General features: G+C 47.7%; 1 pseudogene; it reads right to left on the bottom strand.

Moving 5' to 3' along the window:
• Window positions 1-1,429: 1,429 nt before the first annotated feature.
• LOC100601497 lies at window positions 1,430-15,329 on the bottom strand (annotated as a pseudogene).
• Window positions 15,330-16,357: the final 1,028 nt, after the last annotated feature.

A 16,357-nucleotide genomic window follows, 5' to 3' on the forward strand; every position in this document is an offset into this window, starting at 1 on the left:
AGATTTGGGCCCTGGGCTGGTAGTGCCCTGCAGCAGGGGAAGGGTATACAGGGATGGCTGCATATCAGGACCAAGTCCATATCATCTTCTTAGGCATTGCTACCACAGATGGAGGATTCTGTTCAGAGACCTGGCCTGGACACATGGGAGGGCCCACCCCATTCTTTTAAAATTATTTTAAGAGAACAGTATTAGCAAATGTGGTACATGTTTTAATCAGCTAGAATCAGTATTACTGTCACGTTTTACAATGTATCTCTTAGAAAATGGTAAGAGCCATCCACACAATGTGCATTTAAAGGGGACTCTACTATAATTTCAGCTTTCCTTCCTCTTTATAGAAACCATCTTCTCTGCAAACACACAGGCAATATCTCTGCGTTCATTTCTATTGGGAGCCCTGTATGCAAGGTGGATAGAGCCACATTTCTCCCTGAGATGTTATGTAAATTTTCAGGTTGAGATAACATATGTGACACTCTGTTGTTACCCTCAGAAGCTACTACATGTAAAATTTTAATGACTGCATTATCCTGCAAATTGAAAGAGGCAGGCATGAGCAAGTACGGTTAAGAGGGGTGAGAGCCTCATCAGGATGGGGAGTCTTGTTCTGACATCTTGGGAAAAACTGTCCACAGTGTGAAGTCATCAGCTTGTTGTCCTGGTTTATAGTTTGAGCGGCGGTCATTATGGTGTTGAACATTTTGCTGAGCTCTGAGTAGCTCATGCTTCACGTCCAAGGGTTTTCCCATGAAATTTACATTGAGTTGTCCACCTCCAGCTTATAGGGCTTCTGGAACAGCATGGGTCTTGCTCTTAGTAATTCCATGGGAGAAAATGGAATTGGAGGAACTGGTAGAATTCAGGGTAATGTCCAGTCTACAGGTGGATAATAAAACACAGAAACAATGAACAGAGCTGCAATCTCATAACAGGTGTACTACAGTTTTTATTTTCCACATAATTTTTCTCTCTATGGTCATCTCTATTTTTACCAATGACAATTTCAGTAGAATAAATTTGTTTGCAAAATAGGTTGAGTTTCTTCAAACGTGGTCTGATTCTTTACATAAGTGCAGCAAGAGTAGCAATGGACCATGTAGACTCTCTTTTAAAATTTTCTTGGCTCTAAGTTTTTATAAGGAGTCTCAGATTAAACTTTTACAAAACTCTTGAGAATAGGAAGCCAAACCAAGGCTGACTTCAGACTTTGCCTGCAGTTCATATTGGTTCATTCTATCTATATTCTTAAATATAACATCCCAGTCAAGGCCTTGGTAATATAACCAATGATTTCAAATGTGTCCTGTTACAAAGAGAGCAGATTGTTACTGTACTTGTGAAAATATGTGTATTACCATAAACATATCAATACTCATGAATAGTTGCCCAATTCTGGGGCAGTCAGGAAGAGAGCAAAATAAATGTTTCAATTATCATTCCCAGAAGTATAGTTTATTGAACTGCTATAAGCTATAGATAGATTAAAAGAGAAAAAATTCCATAAATCTAGAAAACAAACCATTTAAAGAATCAGCAAATTTTCAAATAAAAATCATAAAAACATTACCCTCATTATTATCAATTATTTCAATGAAATCCATGTTTTTCCTGCTTGGTCTGGGCTGGGAATTTTATGAAGATATCAGCCTGTTTGTTAAAGTTTTGGAAATCCTTAGACAAATTGGGAGGGTTCAGGAGGAGAGTTTGGGATTTGCTTGTGCCCATGGCACACAGGCTGGCAATAAAAATGTTTTCCTGACTCTTCTCTGAAAGCCAGATAGACTCCACCTAAAACCCTATTGCCAAGCATGCTGGGATCCACTTACCAGAGACGTTGACTGTTATGGATCTGGAGCTTTCCTTGCCAGTGGCTGAGTTACGAACAGAGCAAGCATAGAGACCGCTATGCTTTGTAGTAATTTGGCGGATAGAGAGCTTTTGTCCTGATAGCTGAAACTTCCCATTAATTGTCCAAGAATACTGTGCTGGTGGGTTAGAGTCCACGAAGCAGGACAAGTAGAGGTTTTCTCCTGAACGGTAATAGGTGAATGAAGGGTAAATTCTGGGGAGGTCTGGACCATCTGGAGCAAAAAGAATAAAGCTACAGGTGATGTCATCCCAGGGAAGGGGATGCTCCTCGTCTCTTAAAGGAACACAGGGACCTTCTGAGTCAAGACACAGCCTCAAGTCCCAGCCAAACTCCTTCTATGTTCACTGAGCCCAAGCCTGAGGTATTCACCTGTTTCTCCCATCACAAACTGTGGGCCCCAAGTCTTCCATGACAAGAGTGTCCCCTCCACTTATATTCTTGGTTAAAACTGAGCCTACCCAGGTTTTCCCAGGGCAGGGAGTCATGGCCAGCTCGGATGTCCAGAAGTAAAGGTGTCTATACTTGGACCCGAGAGAGACTGAGAGGCCTGGCCTCTGGTCGCTTGGACTTAAGCTGATGTCCTGGCCCACAGAGGAACAAAAGATACTCACAGAGGACATTCACAGTGACTGGGTTACTGCGGATGCCACCATACCGGTCCCGTATTTCACATTGATAGGGTCCTGTTTCATTTCTCGTGACCCTGGGTAGAATGAGGATCCTGTTTTCAATGGGTCGTTTTACACTGGGACTGATCGGGAGGCTCTGACCATTTAGCCACCACCTGTAGGTGTAGTTCTCACTCTTAGGTTCACAGGTGAAGGCTAAGACATCCATATTCTCCCTGGGGTGTAAGTTGTTGATGGTGATGTATGGCCTGGGCAGCTTTGCTGTGTGGATAACAGAGAGAAGATTGTCCTGTGTGGCACATTTGATTCCTCCACAGGCATCCTTCAATCAGAGTTGACATCTCCCACCTCTCAGCCCACCCAAGTCCTTGAAAGCCAATAGCTGGTGCTTGTGTCACAAGACAGATGCATGATGATCTAAGGGCTCAAAGACTGTGAGGCCGCCTGCTCTGTCTTAGGGAAGCACAGACTTTCTCAAGGGTCAATTGAGCAGCAGTGTTGGGTCGTAGACAGACACATCAGTGGGAGTCACAGCCCCTGGTACCCCTCCCAGTCCCTCCCTCATCAGTTGACTGGCTGGCTCACCTTGGGTTCCTGAACTGGAATGTGCAACTGCTGGGCCCCTTCCAAATTCCATCCTACTTTGCCCCCCTAGATATGATTTCTCTGAAGCTTCCATTTCCAAGGACATTCTAGAGATGAGTAATAATGGGACTTCCCAGTGTCCTGAAACCCTGAAGATACTGAGCAGCATGGGCTAGGACTGGATGTTTCAGCAGAAATAACACAGGGGAGACCAGAGTCAAGCCTAGAGGTCAGTTCAGTCATCAGGCAGTGGAGGCACAAGGTGGGGCAGTTTTTTGCAGGTGTTTCATGATGGCTTACTTGAGCCAGTGACCTCTAAAGATAGAGCAGAGTGCAAGGAATGATCTAGAAAGAGTGAAGGGGACAGGCAAGAACTGGTGGCTTTGGAGCAGAACCATGTTCCCTGTCCTGGGTTCCTTAAGTTTCCTCTCCTGCAGAGGGCAGGTGAGGACCATGTGGATCTTCCCAGAAATACATGTGGACATTTGCAAATGCAGAGCTGACTGGTGGAATGGGTGGGAATGAACTGGTGGAAATCCGGTCCTCATGGGCCATGTGTGTTTGATGGATATGAGACAAATTTGGAGAGAAGTTTTAGAAATATTTTCTTTCATTGGACATTCTACTCTCTGATTCCATGCGTTCGACTACTCTAGGGACGTCATGTAAGTGGATTCCAGAGTGAATATGAGAAGAGACTGCTGGTTGCCAGGAGCTGGGAGTGGGGAGAATCAGAAGTTGTTCATGGCTGTGAAGTTTCAGTTATGCAAGGTGGGGAGGTTCTAGAGCTCTGCTGTACAGCTTGATGCCTATAGTTCACACAGATTGAGTACTTCTTCTGCATAAGACTTAGGACAAAAAGTGTTTGGATTTCTGATATTTTTTCACTCTGAAATATTTGTCATATACTTACTGGCTTAGCATCCCAAATCTGAAAGATTCAAAATCTAAAATGCTTCAGTGAGCATTTCTTTTCAGCATCAGATTAGTAGGCAAAAGTGGGAGTTGATAAGCCAAATATATTATTGCCCTTTTTTTTTTTCTCACCACGTTTCTAGCTTGGTGATTAGTTTTCGGTCAATTCCATACTGGCCATGCTGCACTCATATATTTTTGAAGGCTGCGGGATGCAAGAAAGGCTGATTGCTATTTTCTGTGTCATCAGAGCTTTCCACCTTTTCATGGTTGCATCTTTTTCTCAGTGTTTCTGTTGTGGCAGTCATTAATAAGAGCCTGTCAGGTCAGATTTAGGACAGAATTTTCTAATTCTGCAAAAAATGTTACTGGGATTCTGGTAGGGGTTGCATTGAATCTGCAACTCACTTTGAGTAGTATTGTCTTTCTAACAATATTGATTCTTCCAATCCATGAAAATGAAGTGTCTTTCCATATATTGATATCGTCTTTAATTTCTTTCAGCAATGTTTTGTAGTATTCAGGGTATAATCATTTGACCTTTTTGGTTAAACTTATTCCAAAATATTTTATTCCTTTGATGTTAATGTGAATTGAAATTCTTTCCTTAATTTCCTTTCAGATTGTTCACTGTTAGTGTATAGTCTAAAGAATGATCTAGAAAGAGTGAAGGGGACAGGCAAAAGCTAGTGGTTTTGGAGCAGAAACATATTCCCTGTCCTGGTTTTTTTATTTTGCCTCTCCCTTTGCAGAGGGCAGGTGGCTCTTCCCTGATAGCTAGATAGACTGCACTGGAAAACATATTGCCAATGCTCCAGGGATCCACTTCCCAGGGACTATGATGCTCTTGATTATGAGATTTGTTCCACCAGTGGCTGAGTTATGGATGAAACAGACATAGACCCCTCTGTATGTTTTAGTGATTTGGGAGATAAAGAACACTTGTGCTGATTGCTGGACCTTCCCATCAATCAGCCAAGAATGCTCTGCCAGTGGGTGAGAGTCTGTGAGGCAGGAGAGCTTGGGGACTTTCCCTGTATGGTAATAGGTATATGAGGAAGAAATGGTGGGGGCATCCAGACCATCTGGAGCAAAGAGAATAAAGTCACAGTTGATATTGTCAGAGGGAAGGGAAACTCCTGGTCTGTGGAAGGGCCACAGTGACCCTGTGAGCCAAGTGGCAACACTGAAGTCCCAGCCAAATCCCCGCTGTGTTCACTGATCTGGAGCCTGAGACATTCACCTGTTTCTCCCATCACAAGCTGTGGACCCTGAGTCTCCATGACAGGAGCAGCCTCTTTTCTCCTATTGTTGATCAAGCCGAGGCCTACTCTGGTTTGCCTGGGGCAGAAAGTCATGGCCAGCTCTGATGTCCAGGGGTAAAGTTCTCTGTACTTGGACCTGAGAGGGACTGAGAGGCCTGGCCTCTGGCCATGTGTATTTGGGATGGCAGCCTGGCTCCCAGAGGAACAGAAGATACTCACGGAGGAGATTCAGGGTGACTGGGTCACTGCGGCTGGCACTCACTGGGTTCCGTATTTCACATTCATAGGGTCCTGCAATATACTTTGTGACACCAAATATAAAGAGGGTCCTGTTGCTTCTGGACAGCTGCAACCTGTGAGTCACAGGGAGGCTCTGACCATTCATCCACCACAGGTAGCTTGCATCCGGAGTCTCAGGATCACAGGTTAAGATCACAACCTCCATGGCCTCCATGGGGTTTAAGTTGCTGCTGGAGATGGAGGGCTTGGGAGTCTCCACTGTGCAGAAAACAGAGACAAGATTGCCGTGTGTGGCAACTTTCATTCCTCCAAAGGCGTTTTTCAATCAGATTTGGCATTTCCCACCTCTCAGTCCACCCAAGTCCTTAAAAGCCCATGGCAGGTGTGTGTGTTACAAGACAGATGCATGGCAATCTGAGGACTCAGAGATTGTGAGGCTGCCTGCTTTATGTGGGAGAAGCACAGACTTTCTTAAGTGTGAATTGAGCAGCAGCATTGGGTCATGGAAAGACACAGGACCAGCAGTCACAGACCCTGGTGCCTCTGTGAGTCCCTCCGTCTCCAACTGCCTGCCTGTCCCACCTTGTGTTCCTCACTTGGAGCATGCAGTGCTGGAATCTTCTTAGTTTCAGTATTACTTTGCCCCCCGAGGTATGTTTTCTCTGCAGCTTCCCTTTCCAAGGACATCCTAGAGATGGATGATGGAACTTCCCATTGTCCTTAAACCCTTTGGGTACTGGAAAGCCTGGCCTGGGACTGGGTACTTCAGCAGAAATAACACAGAGGAGACCAGAATGAAGCCTGGAGGTCAGTTCAGTCATCAGGCAGTGGAGCCACAAGGTGGGGCAGTTTTCCCAGGTGTCTCATAGTGACTGGCTTGAGCCAGTGACCTCTAAAGATAGAGGAGAGTCCAAGGAATGACTTACAAAGAGTGAAGGGGACAGGCAAGAGCTGATAGCTTTGGACCAAGACCATGTTCCCTGTTCTGGGTCCATGATGCTCCCCTCCCCCTGTAGAGGGCAGGTGAGAACCATGTGGATCTTTCTAGAAATACATGAGGATGTTTGCAAATGCAGAACTGACTGGTGGAAAGGGCAAACATGAACTGATGATGGAAGTCTGGCCGTCATGGACCATATGTGTTTGGTGGATATTAGACCAATATTTGGGAAGAAGTCTTGCAGATACTTTCTCTCATTAGACATTCTACTCTGTGACTCTGAGTTTGACTACTCTATGTACCTCATATCAGTGGATTCCAGAGTGAATCAGAGAGTAGAATAGTAGTTTCCAGGAGCTGGGATCAGGGGAATAGGGCGTTGTTCCGTGGGTGTGCGGTTTCAGTTATGCAGGATGAGGAGGTTCTAGAGATCTCATGTACAGCCTCATGCCTATAGTTCACACAGATAAAGTGCTCCTTATGCAGAAAGCTTCAAACCAAGTGTTTTGGATTTCTCATTTTTTTATTTTGGAATATTTGCAGTATATGTACTGGTTTAGCATCCCAAATCTGAAAAATTTAAAATCCAAAATGCGCCAGTGAGCACTTCTTTTTAGCATCACATCAGTGGTCAGAAGTGTTGAGTTTTGGAGCATTTCAGATTTTGGATTTCTGGATTTGGGATGCTCAATTTGTAATACTGGAATTTTCCCATAAAATGTTATCAGGAGTTTAGACCTCATGTTATGTTCTCACTCTAATAACAAAAAATACATTTGGAGGAAACATGAAAATGTTTTCTTAAGTGGAAATTTTTACTGATGGTTCAAACATCTAAGATCAATTGCTGGTAGTAGTATTTCTCTTGAGATCAAAATAAGGTTTAGGTGTGCCATGAATTCCAGCAGGATCACATGATGCTCAAAGGAAGATGCCAAAGGTGATTTGAAATTAGCAACTCCTTAAGTAGAGAGAGTCCCGCTAAAAGGACAGAACTGGTCAGTGCGTCAATTACATAAAGGGAGGAATGATGCCAAATTAAAAGAAGCGATGTGTGTTATGTTAGTAAATATAGAAAGAACTCCCTACTTCTAATTTCTGTGCAGAGTTAGGAAAAATGGGGAGGACCCCAAAACAGGTATGTGAAATGCTTTCTTCATTTTCTCTTAAGCTCAGGAAACACCACTAGAGTGTAAGTTTGTGTGAATTAGGAAGAATCTAAGTGAGATGCCAATGGCTCGTGTGTCTCCCCACACGAAGAACTCCAACGTGTGACAACGGCATCGTCATGAGGAAACAGTTGTATGTTGCACAGGCAGTAAAACCATCAGATAGCACCCACCTGGTGACCTCCAACTGGTCCCTAAAACCACCAGTATTCCCATTACATGAATGTTACAGCCTTTGTAGTTGTCCCTCAACTACAAAATTTAAAAATTTCTATTGTCAAAGCAAAATATTAAAAATGAAATTGAATATGTTGTTCCACTTTTTTTTCCCCACTCTTTTTGAACTTTCCTGTTTCAGTTTTGGAAGTTTCTATTGACACATCCTCAAGCTAGGGATTCTTTCCTCAGCTGTGTGTAGTCTACCAGTAAGCATCAAAAGCATTCTTCGTTTTCTAACAGCATTTTTTTTTTCTGAGACAGAGTCTCGCTCTGTCGCCCAGGCTGGAGTGCAGTGGCATGATCTCAGCTTACTGCAAGCTCCGCCTCCGGGGTTCACGCCATTCTCCTTCCTCGGCCACCCAAGTAGCTGGGACTACAGGCACCCGCCACCACGCCTGGCTAATTTTCTGTATTTTTATTAGAGATGGGGTTTCACCATGTTAGCCAGGGTGATCTCTGTCTCCTGACTTTGTGCCCACCTCGGCCTCCCAAAGTGCTGGGATTACAGGCATGAGCCACTGTGCCCAGCCATCTCTGAGGGATTTTAGCGAGTTGTTAACTTTTGAGTTTGTTCAGCTTTTTACTTAGTGTTAGAACCGAGTGACAAATTTCAAGCTTGTTATCTGCCTGACAGGAAGCCAGAAGTCTCCAGGAAGTGACCAGAGAATGTGAGCTCCATAGCAGGTTGAGGATGGAGTCACGAGTCAAACGGGTGAAATAAGCCCATGGGCTTTGGGGACTGCAGCACTGTCCAGCCCCTGACACCCTGGTGAGTCAGTGCAAAGATTACAACAGTGACAGCAAACTAGCATGGCTGACTCCATCTGGCATCTAGTCTCAGGCTGGCTGTCCTCACTCATTCCTGGGCATAGGCCAGGCTAACCTTGGGAGGAATTTAGTTTATGGTTTAACTTTGAAGCAGGAATGAGAATAGTTCCTCCATAAAACTAACACCCTTACTTTGCCCAGGGACTGCCTTTGTAAAACTACTGAAAGACCATGAGGTTAAGATGATAGGAGGGAGCTGAATTCTGCTAAAATGTAGGCACAGTTTCTATAATCCCTGACTGCTCAAATGTCATTTGGCCAGAGTTTACAAAATGTGTAACTAATTGCTCCTGTAGATAACATCACTATTGTAGAACGTGAGATTGGTCTTTTGAGATGTTTCTCATTGTTTTGCATTCTGGCAACCGGCTGACCTCATCCATACCTATGACTAATGGCTCAGCCAGTCATGTGGTCCCTACCTAGAGGCAGATTCAAGCACAAACAGATCATTTCCCTCCGCCCGCATGATTCCATCACCAAACAATCAGCAGTACTCATTTTTTAGTCCTGTGCCCCTGAAACTATCCTTGAAAATCTCTAACCCCTGATCAACCGGGGAGGCTGATTTGAGGAATAATAAACCTCCATCCTCCTGTATGCAGACTTGGAGTCCTTAAAATCTTTCTTTACTACAAATCACAATTTCGATAAAATTTTGTGTGTGTCGTGTGCAGGAGGCCAGAAGAACTTGTCTGGCAATTCTAAGAGTGGATGGAGGAACTGCCTATCCCTGTCCCATGGTCTTGTCCACAGGTCAGCCTCACAAAGGGAAAGAGCCCTGGATGGGAATACAGTGGAAGGTCATTCTCTTAGTGACCTGGGGACATTGGCTCGAGATGAAGCCTGGCAGGAGTGGCAACTCCAGTGATTTCTGCACCTTTCCTATTTCCTGGGAGGTGGGCCAGGCCACAGTATTAGCGGGAAGGGAACAGAACAGCCAGCCTAGTTAGAGGGAGTGTCTGGGGAAGGCCTAGGGGTGGAGGAAGAAGCTGTGCAGGACAGGGCTTGCCAGTCAGAATGAAGTGGGAGGAAGATGAGGGACACGGAGAAGCAGAGAGAGGCAGAGACACCATGGCAGTGAGCAGTGAGGGCTACACTGACTTCAGAGACCCCAGGGACCAGGTGCCCCCAGTTCCACTGTCCAGGACCAAGGAGCCCTGAGAACCCTCCGGTGGCCAAAGAGCTTCAGAGTTACACGAGGTGGGGTGGCTTTAGGGGCAAGAGGTAGTGGGGGGATGAAACATGGGTGTCAGCCTCTGAAGGACAAGGGACAGGTGTGGCTAGAACCTCCTAGGATTCTGCATCCAAGATCCAGTCTCTAAAGAGGTTTTGGATCATTCGATTCTTCATTCGATTCCTTCATTTGTTATGTGAGAGCTCCTGAGTGTGTCTCTCTCACTGGGCCTGTGCTAGTGCAGGGTGTGAGTGAGGAAAGAAAACAAGGTCCTCTCCTTGATCCTCTCATGACAGTGACATGGACACTTTGGGAAACACAGGATTTCAGGTTCAGTGATGGGGGTGAAGATCTATGGGGGAGGCCTGGACATTTTTTTTTGCAGAGATTCTGACGGTTGAGGCAGGTGATTTAGTTCTGGGGTACAGACTACTCAGCTGACCATTTGCTCTCACTCCTCTGAGGTTTGGATGCCTAAGAAGAGAGGATTTGAGCCAATAAATGACTATGGGGTCTTTGTAACCCAGCAAGCCCTCACTTCTGGTGGAGGAGAGGATGGGCCTGTGGCTGCAGACAGACGTCATGTGACCCTGATCTCCCCTTTCTGTTTGTGTGACTCTGGTTCAGTGACTGTGCCTTCCTGTGCCTCAGAATTCTCTCAGTCACATAAGCTAAATGTCAAATGGACTGTGGCTTTTCATGCTATCTGTGAATAAATTTTATATTATTCACAGTCACCTGACCTAATGCTTGGCACAGTAGAGGTGTTCACACAAACAGCATTTAGTATTAATTTGCTTCCATGAGAAAGCACCTTTAGATCAGATCCCTGTGGACAAGCTGCTACCAGGTACATCTTCTCTCTTCTGTTTCTGCTTCTGGGGACATTAGACTTTCTAGGGACTGTCCTAAGCCTCCCAAGGCAGTTGGCTGATGGTCTACAAAGCTTGTCTTTCTGTCCTCTCCACTCTGAGTCTCAGGTGAAGAAAGCTCTGTCCTTGCCCAGCTGAGGCTCTGAGGGCTGAGCCCTGGCTGGTGAGCAGCTCCAGGAGACACAGTCCTCAGACAGCTGGTAAATCTTTGGTCCCAGTAAGCCCTGCCGAAGAAGCCACAGCCCAGCCCTGGCACAGGCTCCTCAGCTTTATCTGGAGTAAGGATTTAGGGACAGGGGTCTGGGGTTGAGGCTTCTAGGGCTGAGCTTCTCTGAGAGTATCTCAGGGGGCCCCTCAGGCCAAGCCCTACTCATTTCTCCAGGGTCTTTCTCAGGGTGAAATTTATGAAGAGGGCATGAGGAGCTTGGCTGAGACTGATCTTCTGCTGCTGAGTCCCCCATCAGACTGTCCTTCCTCTGCAGCAAGTGTCTGCAGGGTCTGGATGCGGGAAAGGAATTCTGATCTGTTGAAATTTGTCTCCTCTGTGTGTGTCCTGCACTAAATGCCCAAACCCCAGCATGGGACATATTGCAGAGAAGGACACAGGCACAGTCCATGCCTGACAATCCTGTGTGTGTGAAGTAGAAATGACCCCTGCCCCCCAACACCCAGGGATCATGTGGAATCACTCACAGTATAAGGTGACGGTGAAATGTCCAGTTACTCCTGTAGTCTCATCACCTCGCTTTATGATTTCTAAGGTGTAGGATCCTGCGTCCTCCCGGGTGACATTCTTGATCAGCAGGGATGCATTGGAATATAGTGTTACTCGTCCAGCGTATGCAGGCCCAGATGTAATTATTTGACGGTCTGCTACATATGATGTAATGTAATGGTGGAAGTCCGTCATTTCCCCTTTGTACCAGAAGTAGCCAGCAAGATTCTCCGGCAAATTGTGACAAGTAGAAGAACATCCTTCCCTTCGGAAACTTTGAGTGGCTGGACTTCAATCGTGAATTGGGCAGTGGTGGGTGCGTTCCAGAAGTGTAAAAGTGATGCTAGGAGGTAGAGAGAGCATCAGTTAATATTAAGACCTATGTATTGGGGTGAAAAGATGGGGCCCTGGGTCCTGAGAAGGTCTCTTCAATCCTCAGCCTTGAAGACACACACACACACACACACACACACACACAAAAGGGCATGTGTGTTTGTCTGTGTGTATGTGTGTGTGTCCTACTGTCCTACTAGGTCAGTGTCAGCAGCATGACCCCCATTCCTTCAACACTTCTGACCTTGTCATTTTTCTGTTTGGAATCCTCTTCCCCAGGGATCCGCACGGCCCCCTCCACACTGCCCCAGGTCCTGCTCACATCAGAGCATCCTTAGACTTCTTTCCTGACACCTCCTTCAGAGACCTGGGTCTTCCCTTTCTGACCTTTCCCTGTTCTGCTCCGTCCAGGGTTCTTGTCAACACCTGACCTCACATTCTAGATCTCTTTGCATGTCTGTCTTCCTCCCCATGACAGCGTGAGCTCCGTGAGGACAGGGACTTTTGTGATCTGGTTGCACCCCAGTGCCTAGAACAGGCTACAGACTCCTGTAGATGTGAGAGTTCTCAGGGCCCTCCACACTCTGGGTGTTTTTCCCTTCCCCAATTGTTGAGGTTTTTTGCTGAGGACAGTGTTTCATGCCCTGTTTATATTTTTATTTGAAGTGTCATCTGATACAGTTGTTATTATCATTTTTGAAAATGTGGTGGCCCAGGATGATTAATCAGGAAAACAGAACACTTAAGATTTTCCTACCTCTTACCAATTCCGGTACAATGTGGCTTTCCTGTTTTGACCCCTGTCCCTCTCTGGTGTATTTTCCCCTATTGAGGCTCCAACAGAGCCTTCTTTCCTTTTTTTCTTTTTTCCTTTTTTTTTTTTTTCAGATGGAGTCTCGTATGTCGCCCAGGCCAGCGTGCAGTGGCGCTATCTCGGCTCACTGCAACTTCTGCCTCCCGGGTTCACGTGATTCTCCTGCCTCAGCCTCCCGAGTAGCTAGGATTACAGGAGCACACCACCATACCTGGTTAATTTTTGTATTTTTAGTAGAGACAGGGCTTCACTGTGTTGGCCAGACTGATCTTGAACTCCTGATCTCGTGATCCACCCACCTCAGCCTCCCAAAGTGCTGGCTTCCTTTATTTTTTGAACCCATCCTCTCCAGGAGACCCCATCCAGTGACTCTGCTTCCTCCTCCTGTCCTCTCCCAGGAAGTTCTCTCCTCACCTGTGAGCAGAGCCCCTTCCAGGTGATGCGCTGTGTGAAGGGAGGGGCTGAGAGGGCCCCATGGTCTCTGCTGCCTGCGTGTCTCCTCTGTGGAATGAGCCTAGGATCCAGAAGCTTCCTGAGCACGGCTGTCAGCTGTGCTGTCCTTCCTCCTTCTGTGCTGAGCTCTTCCCGGTGCAGGAGCACTTCTCAGGCTCATGGGCGGGGTCAGGCCCAGGACACCTCTCTGTCCCCTCCTCTCTCAGTCCTGCCTCCTTGTCCCTCCTTCTGTTTTTCCTTTTGTCTGTGTTTCAGGTCCCTGGGAATTGTGGAGGCCTCTGCCTTTTTCGGCAGTGATTCTTTCATCAAACCTCAACACACAGTTTGTGCAGACACACACACACACACACATAGAGAAGAGACACACACAGACCCACACAGTCACACACATACCCTGCAGGTTGGGCAAGCACAGTCCTGGGTCTCAGCCTCCTGCTGTCCCCATGGCTCTGGGTCGGGGTGCACATTCACGCCCTTTGCCCTCTCTCATCCCCATCTGGCTCTCCCCTTCAGTGCAGGAGGCTGGAGCTGCACCAGGTCCCTGTCACAGTGATGCCCCATTGTGCTGTGAGTAAGCTGTGTGTTGTCTGCTGAGAGGGACCCTTCCTTTCTCTAATCGTGTCTAGCTTGGCTGCAGCTTCCAAGGATGGACATTCAGGACCTGGGTGTCCCAGAGGAAACTGTCCTTCGTGGAGGTGTGCAGGGTGAATCTCTCATGCCTCTTGGGAGAAGAGGCCTGTGCTTGTTGCTCAGTGGGGGCTGTGAGTCCCATAGACAAAGGGACAGTTCTCGCTCACTCTGTGGCTCCCTGGGGTGTGGCGGCTGAGCTGGAGCTCAGGGTTTCTCATGTTCTTCCTGACCATCTTTGAGGTCCTCTCTTCTCTGCCCAGCTGATTGTCCTGTGGTCACCACACCTTCCCCGTGTGGTGCAGGAGGAAGTGGGGAGTTACCCAGGAACCCCGCGGGACATGACTCGTTGAGAGGCAGGATGGGGAGCCTGGGACAGAGCAGGGGTTCAGAGCTGGAGAGATTCATCCCGGCTTACTCCGTGGCCATGATGGGCTCAGCCTTCCATGTGCTGACATACCCAGGGGTCTGTCCTGAAGGTTTTGACCTGGCCAAGCTGCTGTCTGTAGAGGAGGAACAGGCAGTGGCCAGAGAGCCTGTCTGGAGGGACGTTGCTCACACCCGAGAGGGCGGGTGGGGGTGAGTTGTATTCTGGGAGCAAAGAGCAATAACACCCCCCTTCTCCCCGCAAGCACACAGGAGAGGTCTGTCTTCCCCAGGGACAGCTGGGGTAGGTGGCCACATCCCAGATGGTGCCTCTGTGTGACCATCACACGCGCTGTGAGCCCCCCGGGTGCAGCGGGCAGGCAGGACACAGGGTGCCTGGCTGATTCCCCGGGTGGCTGTGGGCCCTCAGGCAGCCGCTGTTCTGTGTCAGCGCTAGGCTTGACCTGGGATGCCCCAGAGAACAGGACAGATGGAGCAGGGGCGGGCATTTAGGGAGCAGTGACAGAAAGAGTTGATGAGGATGGAGGAAGGTCACGAGGGGAAAGCGCCCAGTGTGGCGTCGCGTGTGCCAGCGCTGCCCTGGGAGATGCCTTTAGCTGGGCCCAGGGAAGGAGCAGGTGTGTGGGGCAGGAGCTACCTGCAGAGGGAATGGTGTTAGGTTGGCGGCCGCCAGGTCAGGGAGGAGCTGACAGAGTCCGTGTGGGGAGCATGGAGGGCGCTGAGGACTTGGGCGGAAGTGACCCTGGTGAGGGTGGACCCTGCTGGGCTGTGGGTTCCGCTGAGGGAGGTTGGCATCCCCTAGGAAGTCTCCAGGCTGGGAGGGACTCTGTCGCCTTCTGGTGGACAGGGAGGGAAGTGTGAACGGCAGCAATCCCAGGCCAGGCTGTATGTTTTATTCCACATACATCTGCACACTTCACACGAGGTCACACATATGTTATGTTACAGCTTCATCACCTTCCAGCCCCATGAGTCCCAGTCTCTGTGGCTCTACGTTCACTGTTCTCCCTGTTTCACAATCAGATGTCCCAAATGCAGATTTTTGTCACCTTCTGTGAGTTTGTGTTTGTGTGCAGTAGGCGGCACTGTGTATACCCTGGGGGCAGTGATGTCTGGGGCTGAGCACTGCACGTAGGCTTGGGAGCAGAAGAGGGAGCAGCAGGGTGGGAAGATCAATGTCAGGGGGGCAGGCACAAGTCATTTTCATTTTCTCACTCCCAGGGACCAGAACCCAGGATTCTGACTCCAGGGCACAGTACCACACCCTGCTGGTGTCCCTGGATGTCATGATGCTCATAGGGTCATGTTGCCTTGGCATTCATTTTTTAAGGTGTGAGTTTATTTGCCTCAAATCAGAGGCAGGGCTTGGTCACCATGGCAGTTTTCAATACTGTGTCTGCTTCAAGTGGCTCCAGTTGGTGGCCAGAGATAAAATCTTAGAGGCATCTCTCCTGCTTGGTGTGCTGGGCTCCCCTCTCTCCAGCTGCTTTCTTTAAACCGATCATTCTGACATTCACCCTCACGTTTAAAGTGACCACCTCTCAGTCACAGTGTGAGCTCCTCATCCCAGTGTTTGCTGCTTGCTTTAAACACATCCATTAAAGCTCCCTGCTGGAAACCTGTCAGATAACACCCTGGACTTAATAAAGCCATTGGCTTACCGGTCTCTTCTCTCCTCCCTGCCTGGGCTCACTGACCTCTGTGTCTGTGGTCTCCAGGTGTGCCGAGTGCTCCCCAGTGTCTGTAAGTAGTAAAAATACTTACACTTTCACATTGTGGTTGTATCGTTGTAGCCTCACATGCCATCCAGGGCCTGACATTGAGGCTGCCCTGTGCAACCTGTGCTGGCTGAGCCCCTGCTGGAGCTCTTGTTTTGGGGCCTCTGTTCTGCTGGGGACAGGAGCTTCCAGCTAACTTGATTGAAAAACTGATGCGTTTCATTGAAAACACTGGGGCAGATGATGTATTTATGGGCTTCAGCTGCCATAACAGACACCTTAGCCTGGGTGAATTAAATAATAGAAATCTACTTTTCGCAATTCTGTGAATAATGTGCTATTTTAACCACTTTAAAATGTGCAATCAAGTGGAATTAACCACATACACAGTGTTAACTTACCATCACCAATTTTTTTTCTACTTTTTGTAGAAAAAAAGACACAAAACAAAGAGATAAAAGAAAAGACAGCTGGGCCCAGGGGACCACTACCACCAAGACGTGGAGACCGGTAGTGGCCCAGAATGCCAGGCTGCACTCATATTTATTGGATACAAGACAAAGGGGCAGGATAAGGAGTGTGAGCCATCTCCAGTCAT

The sequence above is a fragment of the Nomascus leucogenys genome, chromosome 17 (genome assembly GCF_006542625.1).
Source record: "Nomascus leucogenys isolate Asia chromosome 17, Asia_NLE_v1, whole genome shotgun sequence".
NCBI classification, from domain to species: Eukaryota; Metazoa; Chordata; class Mammalia; order Primates; family Hylobatidae; genus Nomascus; species Nomascus leucogenys.